This window comes from Felis catus, chromosome D4 (genome assembly GCF_018350175.1).
Source record: "Felis catus isolate Fca126 chromosome D4, F.catus_Fca126_mat1.0, whole genome shotgun sequence".
Lineage (NCBI taxonomy): Eukaryota > Metazoa > Chordata > Mammalia > Carnivora > Felidae > Felis > Felis catus.
Genome location: NC_058380.1, coordinates 2361547 through 2374213, shown reverse-complemented (window position 1 = coordinate 2374213; position 12667 = coordinate 2361547). Strand labels below are relative to the sequence as shown.

At 42.1% G+C, this 12667-nt stretch overlaps 1 long non-coding RNA gene across 7 annotated transcripts in view; it reads left to right on the top strand.

Annotated features, from left to right (window-relative positions):
• The window catches only part of LOC109493664, a 28645-nt gene that overhangs the window by 14915 nt on the left and 1063 nt on the right, over positions 1 to 12667 (top strand). For 4 of the 7 annotated variants that reach the window (XR_002737764.2, XR_002737762.2, XR_002737763.2 and 1 more), the window contains one exon: positions 7255 to 7417. This is a non-coding gene — a long non-coding RNA (uncharacterized LOC109493664). Of the gene's footprint in view, positions 1 to 925; positions 1042 to 7254; positions 7418 to 10712; positions 10969 to 12667 lie in introns of all 7 variants that reach the window. The other 3 variants (XR_006588867.1, XR_006588869.1, XR_006588868.1) reach the window with 2 other exon arrangements.

Sequence of the window (12667 nt, the reverse complement as noted above, 5' to 3'; positions counted from 1 at the left end):
ACTTTGCTTTTATCCACTGAACCAACAGGTAGAACTTTTTTTTTTAATATGAAATTTATTGTCAAATTGGTTTCCATACAACACCCAGTGCTCATCCCAACAGGTGCCCTCCTCCATGCCCATCACCCACTTTCCCCTCCCTCCCACCCCCCCATCAACCCTCAGTTTATTCTCAGTTTTTAAGAGTCTCTTATGGTTCGGCTCCCTCCCTCGCTCTCTTTTTTTTTTCCTTCCCCTCCCCCATGGTCTTCTGTTAAGTTTCTCAGGATCCACATAAGACTGAAAAGTCTCGCTGGGGCAGACTTTTAAGAACTTTCTGCTAAGTAGCCAAAAAAGGCAGATTATTCAATCATCAAATTATTGCAACTTTGGAAAGTCAATACAGGAGTCTTCAAGTTGTAACATGTACCTTAGGCCAGCATGTGCCCCCAGTATATTTATTTCTCTTAATTATGGGTTTATATAGATTTATTTTTAAGGTATGTAGATATGTAACTGCATTAATCTATCGTGTGTGTTATCACACATATGCAAAAATAGAAGTGAAAATGATAAGTGGAAGAGGAAATAGACACTATTTTAAAATATTTTCATGTTATTTAATGATACAAAAATGTTAGTAGAAAATATTAGTAATAGAGCAGTGTGATAGGCTATGCATCATTATTTTTTTTGTTTTTAAAAAATATTTTTAATGTTTATTTTTTTTGTGAGAGAGAGACAGCATGAGCAGGGAAGGGGCAGAGAGAGAGGGAAACACGGAATCCGAAGCAGGCTCCAGGCTCCGAGCTATCAGCCCAGAGCCTGACGTGGGGCTTAAACCCACAAATGGTGAGGTCATGACCTGAGCTGAAGTTGGAGCCTTAACTGACTGAACCACCCAGGTGCCCCACGCATCATTTTTTTTTTTAAATTTGTTTTGCAGCTTTTGATGCAGACATGTGAAGTCTGGCTCTAGATTCCATTTATTTTGACGCTTGGTTTTCCATCCATCATTGGTGAAATGATTCTCCGGAATAAGCATGAATCCAGGTGGAGGAGGTAGGGCCTGGGCTGCTCTCCTGGGTTGTGTCTCCAGTAATTCAAGCATTTCCACTCATTCTAGAAAGATTTTAAGGGAGTCAGTTTCATCTTTCCTGATGTGGGTCAGGAAGTTTTGCATATTAATTAGAAGATGTTTTACTTTTCATATTTTTATCAAGTGGATTCTTCTTTTGGAAGATTTCAAAACAAGTTAAAAAAATTCCCCAATTTTTAAGAATGTTGTAAGAATTCTCACAACGACACAAAATTACAGCAGCAAAAATGTTCTCATCCCAACACTTTTCTTTTGAACATCCTGGTGTTAAAACCTGAAATTTACTAGAAGGAGTAGATTATGCCTGATCCTTTTTTGAGAGTATCTGCTAGGCAACAAACTACTCCGAGACACTTCTAGGCATTGAGAAACTTAACAACATTTTTAACTCTTTGCTGTAATGTCTAAGCTAAAAACCTCATTTAAGTATTTTATTATGCGATCATCTGAAAATTGCCATGAATGATGTAAGACTTTCCTGGTTGTTCTCCATCACATTGCAATGATTTGCAATAAAAACGCTCTCAATTTAATAATAGAACCCTTATATTTACTTACTTGGACGGAGGCAAAGCGTACTGAGCTGCAATGAGCTAAAAGCAAGTGTGTGAGGGGAGGGGGTGATGCTCTCGTTAGGGAGCTTCCGTTTATTTTTCTGGACACACCCACTGCCTTACAGTGACCCAGACGCATCAACACTCATCCCAATGGGAAGGTCTGGTATTCACACGTGACTTTGAAGAACAGTGGTCTAGACACCAGTCAGGTTAGAGGTCACCAAAAATTCAGCTCTTCTGCCCTTTATCATCTTTCTTCTTCTCTTTTAAAGTTTTGTTCATACAGGTCTTCTTCATTTCTTTTTTTTTTTTTAATGTTTATTTATTTATTTTGAGAAAGAGAGAGAGAGAGAGAGAGAGCACGAGCAGGGGAAGAGCAAAGAAAGAGGGAGAGAATCCCAAGCAGGCTCCACTCAGTGTGGAGCCTGACGTGGGGCTCGATGCCACCACTGTGAGATCGTGACCTGAGCCAAAATCAAGAGCAGGAGGCTCAACCCACTGAGCCACCCAGGCACCCCTGGGTCTTCTTCATTTCTTGATAAGCACATTTCTAGATGTTTCTAATTAGGTTATAATCAATGGGGCATTTCAAAAGTGGGTGTTGCTGGCAAATAAAGACATCAACGATTCTTATCTTGGCTCCACCACTTACCAGCTGTGGGCAAATTACTAACTTCTTTGTGCCCCCGTTTCCTGTTCTGTAAAGCCGGGACGGTGAGAACCATGTCTACCTCATAGATTGTTATGACAATGAAACCGGTTCCTATATAAGAAAATACTGGGCACGGTGCCTGGCACACGGTTAACAATTACATGACAGTCATGATCCAGCCACCTTGCTGACTTCTTTTTTCCTTGTAATAAAATTTGTATTCTTTTAGGCTTTCTAGGCGTATAATCTTATCACGTACAAATAAGCATATTCTTGCCTTCTTCTTTCCTATGATTATATTTTCTTTCTTTTGTCTAATAATTAATAATTTAATAATAAAAATGATATTAAATAATGGAAAAAGTGCATACCATATGTGCCCAATTTTAATGTCACGTTTCACCATTAAGTAGTATATATTCATACATTTATCTTATTGAGTAATTGAAATATTCTTCCATTCCTATGTACTTACGACTTCAATCAAGAATAAATTTTGAAATGATCATTTGGTTTTTCTCTTTGACTTTTAATATGGTTATTTACACTGGTAGATTTCCTGATACTGAGCCATCTTTGAATCAATGCGTCAATTCTCTACTTGGCTATGGTTTTATAATGTACTGATGAACTCTGCTAACAATTAATATCTTACTAAGACTTTGCATTAATATTTTAGGTGGGATCAGTCTGATGTTCTCTTGATCCTTTTCAACACCTTCCTCTACTCTCTGCATTTCCCATAGATGACTAGTAAGTAGGATCTAGGGACTTAATCGGATTCTGGCTTGATTATTTGGACAGGCGTGTATCATAAGGGCGATGCTCCTCCACTGGAAAGCCTATTATCTCTGGCTATCTCTCTCTTCTTGTGGTGTCAGCAGCCACCGATGCCCGCTGCTTAGATCCTCTAATTCATTAGGGATTGCCGAATAGTGATATTCTCTCAGCCTTTATCTTCATTTACTAGCTGGGATACTAGCTTCTCATCTTTATAAAGAAAAGGTGAAATAAAAGCTTGGAAGCCCAATTTTTTTCCCCTTCATCATCTTCCGGAGGTAACCAATGTGCTTTCTGCTTTCTTGATTTCTTTCTTCTTTTTTAGCTGTGGGGGTGGTGTTGGGTGTGTTTAGTATTATCTAGTATTATTATGAACTAGCATTTTAAACATATTTGGTGTGCTTCAATCCACTGTGTTATTTTTCTTAACGTTTATTTATTTATTTTGAGAAAGAGAACGTGTGAGGGAGGGGCAGAGAGAGAGAATCCCAAGAAGGCTCTATGCTGGGCGTGGGCCCCACGAGGGGCGCAATCCCGTGACCGTGAGATCCTGACCTGAGCTGAAATCAGGAGTCGGATGCTCAACTGACTGAGCCACCCAAGCAGCCCTCCACTGCGTTATTGATCTGGTTGTCCTCTTGCTGGCCAGTGAGAGTTTCCTCAGATTGTCTTCTGAGTCCTTTCGACACAACCTCACTTCTCCGCTATCTGATGTGACGAGACATTTCAGGTCATCCCACCCCTGACGAGGAATCTGCCCTCTGCAGAAGTTCTAGTTCCCCAAGGTGGGAATTGGTCATAGCAACCACAGCCTGGGGGCTGGGGAGGCTCCTTGCTTCTGGCTTGGTCATTGTTTCCAGATTTATCAGTGGACAGAGCTAAGAGATAAGTTTAGTTGTTCTTGTTTCTTAAGAAAACATAAATCATAAGTTTATATTTGCATTTCAAATTTGGGGCAATAAAGTTCTCATTTAACTGCCATCTTAAATCTGTATCTCCTTTCCTCTGTGCTGAAAATTCTTTCGTCTTCAAATACTTCAGAACAACACTGAAATATGGTGGACATCCTTGTCTTGTTTCACCTTATTAACAAACTTTCATTATTTCTCTGCTAACTATGGTATTGGGTTTTAGGTTAATTATTCTTCTTTCCATCTTTTAGGAAAAGGTTTTAAGGAATAGATTTTGAAATTTTATCCAGTCTTATTCCAACATCTATGGAGATGGTCTTGTTTTTCCAATTTTATCCATACAGGCAATTAATTTTGTTCGTAGGTTTTTCCATATTGAGTCATTCTTGTATATTCCAGTTATGAAAACGATTGATCATGCTCTCAGATGCTGCTTGATTGCATTTGCTAGTATTTTCCTTCGAATTTCTGCATTAGTAATTCTACGTGAGATTGCTTGTGATATTTCTTGGTGCTATCCACTTCAGATTTTGGTATCTGCATGATGCTGACTACATAAAACTGTTGCAATGTTTTCCCCCCACCTCCCGAATTGAGAAACATTTGCATATCTTTGGTTTATCTGTTCCTTAGGTCTGTAGACTTCACTTGTGAAACCATCTCTGCCCTTTTCTCCCCAAGGGATAGCCCCCTGAAACCATTCTCTCATTTTTTCTTGACATTTGAATAGTTTATATTCTCTAAATAGTTTCCATTTATTTATGTTTTTCCTAGGAAACTGAGACATAATGGAAAATGTATACTGGCCTCTGCTCCTGGTTCCTGGCACAGAGTTCCTAAACTCTTGTAATTTCCTAAGTGATAAGAATAGTAGGAACATCTTTTGTTCTAATGTTTGGTCTTTGACCCGGGTTCCTGACGCAGGGCTTCTGAAATTCTTGTTAATTTCCTGGGTGATTGGAGCATCTTTTGTTCTAACGAGTTGACTTTGGGTGGGCTCCTGGGTGTCTCCTAGGTTGGTCACCATGATCAGAGCTTGGGATCTTCAGTCCTGCCCTCCATTCTCTTGAGAAGGAAAAAGGACTGAAAATGGAGTTAATGATCCATTATGCCTACATGAGAAAGCCTCCATAACACCCCAGTAGTACAGGGTTCAGAGGGCTTCTGGGCTGGTGAACACAGCACTGAAGATCCTGTGCACAGGACCCTCCCAGACCTCACCCTAAGTATCTCTTCATCTGGCTGTTCATCTGTATCCTTTATCAGAGCCTTTAATAAGCTGGTGAATGTAGGTGTTCCCCTGAGTTCTGTGAGTCACTCTAGCAAATTAATGGAACCTGAGGAGGGGGTCATGGGAACCTCTGATTTATATCCTGTCGGTCAGAAGTTCAGGTGACAACCTGGACTTACTCTGGCATCTGATGTAGGGGATGGGGACTCAGCCCCTAGCCTGTGGGATCTGATGCCACCTTGGGGTAGATGGTGACAGAATTAAGTTGAATTTTAGGACACCCTGCTGGTGTCTGAGAATTGTTTGTTGGTGTGGGGGAAATGTTCACACATCTGGCGACTGGAGGTGTGAGTCAGGGGGTCCCCAGGGCAGAAACGCACAGGACACAGAGCTGAGGCTCTTCCCTAAAGCAGGAGGGAAAGGCTAGGGTTTCATTTTTAGAAATAATCTGTTTTATTTATGAGTATTCTTTTATATACTTTAGCTGATATTAGATTTATTAGTTTTACCATTTTCCTCTTTTCTATATGTATTAATTTATTCCTTCTAGTTTCTTTAGTTGTTTTGATTGTTTTCATTTTTTTTTGAAGATTTTATTTTTAAGTAGCCTGTACACCCATTGTAGGGCTCAAACTCACACCCCAAGATCAAGAGTAAAATGCTCTACCAACTGAGCCAGCCAGCCACCCTTTAGTTTCTTTAGTTGTAAAATATTGTTCTTTTTCTAACTCCTAGAGTTGAATGTTTAAATGATTTTTCGCTTAAAATTAATACTTGACTATGAATTGTTCTGAGCAATGCTTTAGCTTTAGTATCAGGGCTATTGTTATCAACTATCACAATTTCTTCTTTGGCCCGAATGTATTAAGAGATTTTAGAAAATATACAGGTAACACTTTTTTTTCCTAATTTTTAAAATTAATTCTAATTGTCCTGACCTGAGATCAGAGAAAGCCATGTGTAGCCTTTGTCTTTTTCCTGAGGCCGTCTCTTGAGGTCTTTGATGTTTTTGATGAATCTTTGTGTTCAGTGCGTAAGCTTTCACAGAAGGATGCAAAAGATGTGTTCTCAGGAAGCAAAAAGAAAGGATTAAAACTTTTTGTGTTAAAAAATTGTTTAAGTTTATTTATTTAAGCAATCTCTACACCCAACATGGGGCTCACACTCACAACCCCAAGACCAAGAGCTGCAGGCTCTACCGACTGAGCCAGCAGGCACCCCTGTATTTACTTTAATAACTAAAAACTGTCAATAGTACAATTACCTTATTTATGAACAAGTAGTTATAAATTGTGAGAAAAGACTTCTAGTTGATGGACTAGCCAAATATATGGTTAATGTGCTTGACTGTCTTATAAGCACTTAACAAGAAGTATTCTTTGTTAATAGTGAATGGAGTTTACGTGAATCAATTAGGTCTACCTTTTTTTTTTTAAGTTTATTTATCTATTTTTAGAGAGAGAGGGAGAGAGAAGGAGAGGAACAGAGAGAGAATCCCAAGCAGGCTCCATGCTGTTAGCACAGAGCCTGACACAGGGCTCCATCACGTGAATCTAAGATCGTGACCTGAGCAGAAACCAAGGTCAAAAGCATAACTGACTGGTAGAACCAGGCACCCCAGGTCTACCTTATTTTTTATATCCTTCAGGGTCTTTTAGATTTAATTATTATTTTTCCCTATCTGATTTACCATGGACCAAGAGGAGTAAATGAAAGCATTCTACTTCCGAAACATTTCTGTCAGTGGCTTCTTGTCTTTCTTGGAGCATTTGAATAACATTTTCTGATGCTGGGCTACTTTGTCATTTACAAATGGCCTTCCTTCATCACAGTGAGCACTCTTTGTCCTAAATGCAACCACCTCTGACGGTGGCATTGTAACCTCTGCTTTCTCTTTATTTTCATTTGTCTGGTGTGACTTTTCCCATCCTTTACTGCAGTATGTAAGTTACTTTATTTTAGGCCAATCTCTTTTATGTGACATACACATTGGGTTTTGCTTTATGATTCCATCTGAGTTTGTTTTTGTTTTGTTTTGTTTTTAGAGAGGAGAGCATGAGTGGAAGAGGAGCAGAAGGCGAAAGAGAATCTTCAGGAGGCTTCATGTCCAGCAAGGAGCCCACCCAACACAGGGCTCGATCTCACGACCTGGGATCATGACCTGAGCTACAATCAAGACTTGAACACTCAGCCAACTGAGCCTCCCAGGTGAGTGGCTCTATCAGAGTTTTTAAAAATTATTTTAAATTGCAGTGACATACATAGACACAAATTTTAATATCTCAGCCATTTTTAATAAATATATTTTTAAGTTTTCGTTTAAATTCCAGTTAACAAACAATGTAATATTAGATTCAGGTATACAATATATCAATTCAACACTTTCACACATCACCTGGTGCTCATCACATGTGCCCTCCTTAAGCCCCACATCTATTTAACTCAGCCCCCACCCCCCTCTGGTAACCATCCTTGTGTTCTCTGCAGTTAAGAGTCTGTTTCTTGGTTGGTTTCTCTTTCTCTCCGCCCCGCCCCCACCCTTTGCTCATTTGTTTTGTTCTTAAATTCCACATATAAGTGAAATCATATGGTATTTGTCTTTCTCTGACTGACTTATTTCACTTAGCATAATACTCTCAGGGGCGCCTGGGTGGCGCAGTCGGTTAAGCGTCCGACTTCAGCCAGGTCACGATCTCGCGGTCCGTGAGTTCGAGCCCCGCGTCAGGCTCTGGGCTGATGGCTCAGAGCCTGGAGTCTATTTCCGATTCTGTGTCTCCCTCTCTCTCTGCCCCTCCCCCGTTCATGCTCTGTCTCTCTCTGTCCCAAAAATAAATAAACGTTGAATACTCTCTAGCTCTGTCCATGCCATTGCAAATGGCAAGATTTCATTCTTTTTGATGGGTGAGTAATATTCCATTGTATATGTATACATCTCCTTTATCCATTCATCAGTCGATGGACACAGGCTGCTTCTATAATCTGGCTATTGTTGATAATGCTGCTATATATATTGAGGTGCACATATCCCTTTGAATTAGTATTTTTATGTTCTTTGAGTAAATACCTAGTAGTGCAATTGCTGGGTTGTAGGGCAGGTCTATTTTTAATTTTTTGAGGAAAGTCCATACTGTTTCCCAGAGCGGCTGCACCAGTTTGCATTCCCACCAACAGTGCAAAATGGTTCCCCTTTCTCCACATCCTCACCAACACCTATTTTTTCTTGTGTTGTTAATTTTAGCCATTTTCATAGGTGTGAGGTGGTATCTCAGTGTGGTTTTTATTTCTGTTTTCCTGACAGTGAGTGATGTTGAGCATCATTTCATGTGTCTGTTGACCATCTGGATGTCTTGTTTGGAAAAGCGTCTATTCATGTCTTCTGCCCATTTGAAACCTGGATTATCTGTTTTTTGGGTGTTGAGTTGTATAAATTTTTTTTACATATTTTGGATACTAACCCTTTATCAGATATGTCATTTGCAAATATCTTCTCCCATTCCATTGGTTGCCTTTTAGTTTTGCTGATTGTTTCCTTCGCTGTGCAGAAGCTTTTTATTTTGATGAGGTCCCAGTAGTTCACTTCTGCTTTTGTTTCCCTTGCCTCTGGTGACATGTCTGGTAAGAAGTTTTTAAACCATTTTCATTTCCATTAACAGTGCAAAGTGTCCCCATTCTCCATATCCTTGCCAATACTTGGTACTTTGTAGTGTATTGATGGTAGCCCTCTTAATGGGTGAAAGGTGGTGTCTCATTGTGCTTTTGGTTTGCGTTTCCAATGGTTAGAGATGTTGAGTTGCAGGTCCTGCGCTCAGTCAGGGGAGGGGATTATCAAAAGGTGTGGACTCCAGGAGGTGGAGATCACTGGGGATCATCTTATCACCACAGCTGTGTTTGAAAAATAAAGCAGAATGAAACTATGTAGAAAACATCAGAATGAATCTTATGTCATAAGAGTGTGCACTTTTAGGGGCGCCTGGGGGGCTCAGTCAGTTAAGTGTCCAACTTCAGCTCAGGTCATAAATCTTCATGGTTCCTGAGTTTGAGCCCCGCGTCGGGCTCTGTGCTGACAGTGCAGAGCCCGCTTGGGATTCTCTCTCCCTCTCTCTCTGCCCCTCCCCTGCTTGTGTGCTCTCTCGCTCTCGCTCTCTCTCTCTCTCTCTCTCTCAAAACAAATAAATAAACTTTTAAAAAATGTATTTCTTGTTGATGGTCCAGAACAAACAGGTTGAAAGCCCCTGACCTGGGAGCTCTTCCTGCAGACACTGAAGATAAGACTAATTAGATGCGCGTGAGCCCAGGCCCCGAGTCTTGTTCTTGGCTCCGAGCGCTCCCATGGCAACCGCTCTCCTTCCTTTCTGCTCATGCTCGTAGTAGCCATCACAGCATTTGTACTTCCAAAGGACTTACATCAGTATAGCTATTTACCCCAAGATTTCTCATCAAATACTCTGAAACTCAACAAGCCACGCTGGGTGGCATACCACAGGAACGCGGCTTGTCTGGGCCGTTTCCCCACCCCCCTGCCCTTGTCGTGTTCTCATGGTGTCTGAGCTCCCCTGCCTCTGGCCGCCCTGCTTCAAGGACGTCAGGGTGTGGCAGTAGAGGTGTTCTCTTCCGTTATTTCAGTTCTCTTATGTTCTTTATGTGATGGGATTTCTGTTTCTGTTCCTAATTGCCTGACCATTTTCTTAAGGGTGAAGAGAAAAGAGAGGTCTGAGAAGCCTCCACTTTGCCATCTTAAAGTCTTGCTGCCCCGAGGCAGCCCTCATCTCTGAAAGGACCCCAGGGTCCCCCACCCCAGACCACGGGGCATGGCCACCTCTGTGTCCTTGCCTTCCTGGGCTGTGGCCACGTGGACGTGGGGCAGCTCGGCTCACACTCAAGTTGAATTGAATGCCAAAGCCCGTTCATCCTTGGCTTGGGGGTTGGTACCCTCCACTCCCCCTGCTTGGGGATCCCTCACTTCCGCCTGCCTTGGCTTCTGGGGTTCACTTCATCCTGGGCTGGGGCTGAACCTCATTCCTGCCAGTGGGGCTCTCTCCTTCTCCCCCATCCCTCCTTCTTCCAGGGAGAAGTCTGGGAGTCTCTCTTTTCTCTTCCCTCCCGTTAAGCGTCTATTTATTCATGAGACTTCATAGATTTTTGCCTTTTCTCTACTTTTTTCTCAGCTTGAAGACACAAGCGGTTGAGCTTGGAGGCCCCAGGGGCCCCTTCCCACCCTCCCCCTGCGGCAGAGCTCAGGCTTCTCTTCTCTTCCCTTCCTTTGTATCTTCCGCTCTTTCACGCCCTTTCTCAGCAGCACGTGATGGGAAGAGGGACTTGTTCACCAACCCTCCCCCTTGTTTGGGGGTGTTCTGAGGTTAGAACCTTATTTCTTTCTCTGACCATCACTTCAGAAATGATGGCTTCCGGTGTCCTTTGTCCTCATCGTCTGCCTGATGATCATTTTTGCCCTTGTGTTTCTCGCTTACTTGCCATCAGAGGTGACACCGAATCTCTTTTCCAGAAGTGCCATGGTGACGTTCCAGCTCACGGAGGAGGCTCAGTGTAGCACCCACACCCAAGACGTAAAATAAGTCATGTCCTGGGCAGGACCATCCTCATGCCCAACATGAGAGAGAAGCAACATGGTGTGACTTCCTCTCCTTCCCCTCTTCTCCCACTCTCCCGCCTTCCTCACCCCTCCTCAAAGGAAAATTATGCAGAAGGAGACTGTAGGCAAAGTGAGTCAGCACTGCCGCAGAGGGAGGGAGCCCTGCTCGGTAAGACCCCTGGGAGGAAAGTGAGCCACACCAGGAATTGCCTGGGTCACGTTTCTAAGTAGCTTTCTCTGCATCTTGCTATCAAATTGGGGTCAGGTAACTCTGAGCTCACTTTAAATATCGTTGGGGCTCCTGGGTGGCTCAGTCGGTTAAGCGTCCGACTTGGGCTCAGGTCACGATCTCACGGTTTGTGAGTTCGAGCCCCGTGTCGGGCTCTGTGCCAACAGCTCAGAGCCTGGAGCCTGCTTGGGATTCTGTGTCTCCCTCTCTCTCTGCCCCTCCCCTACTCACACTCTGTCTCTCTCAAAAAGTAAATAATAAACATTAAAAAAAAATTTTTGTTGGGGTGCCTGGGTGGCGCAGTCGGTTAAGCGTCCGACTTCAGCCAGGTCACGATCTCGTGGTCCATGAGTTCGAGCCCCGCGTCGGGCTCTGGGCTGATGGCTCAGAGCCTGGAGCCTGTTTCCGATTCTGTGTCTCCCTCTCTCTTTGCCCCTCCCCTGTTCATGCTCTGTGTCTCTCTGTCCCAAAAATAAATAAACGTTGAAAAAAAAAATTAAAAAAAAAAATTTGTTTTTGGATAGGAAGAACAAATATTGTTAAAATGTCAAAACTACCCAAAGCAATCTACATATTCAATGCAATCCCTATCAAAGTAACACCAGCATTCTTCACAGAGCTAGAACAAATAATCCCAAAATTTGTACGGAACCTGAAAAGACCCCGAATAGCCAAAGCAATCTTGAAAAAGAAAATCAAAGCAGGAGGCATCACAATCCCAGACTTCAAGCTATACTACAAAGCTGTAATCATCAAGACAGTATGGTACTGGCACAAGAACAGACACTCAGATCAATGGAATAATAAAATAGAGAACCCAGAAATGGACCCACAAACGTATGGGCAGCTAATCTTTGACAAAGCAGGAAAGAATATCCAATGGAATAAAGACAGTCTCTTTAGCAAATGGTGCTGGGAAAACTGGACAGCGACATGCAGAAGAATGAACCTGGACCACTTTCTTACACCATACACAAAAATAAACTCAAAGTGGATGAAAGACCTCAATGTAAGACAGGAAGCCATCAAAATCCTCAAGGAGAAAGCAGGCAAAACCTCTTTGATTTTGCCTGCAGCAATTTCTTACTCAACACGTCTCCAGAGGCAAGGGAAACAAAAGCAAAAATGTACTACTGGGACCTCATCAAAATAAAAAGCTTCTGCACAGCAAAGGAAACAATCAGCAAAACTAAAAGGCAACCGACAGAATGGGAGAAGATATTTTCAAATGACATATCAGATGAAAGGTTAGTATCCAAAATCTACAAAGAACTTATCAAACTCAACACCCAAAAAACAAATAATCCAGTGAAGAAATGGGCAAAAGACATGAATAGACACTTCTCCAAAGAAGACATCCAGATGGCCAACCAACACATGAAAAAATGGTCAACATCACTCATCATCAGGGAAGTACAAATCAAAACCACAATGAGATATTACCTTACACTTGTCAGAATGGCTAACATTAGCAACTCAGGCGACAACAGATGTTGGCGAGGATGCAGAGAGAGAGGATCTCTTCTGCACTGCTGGTGGGAATGCAAACTGGTGCAGCCACTCTGGAAAACAGTATGGTAGTTCCTCAAAAAACTAAAAATAGAACTACCTACGACCCAGCAACTGCATTACTCAGCAT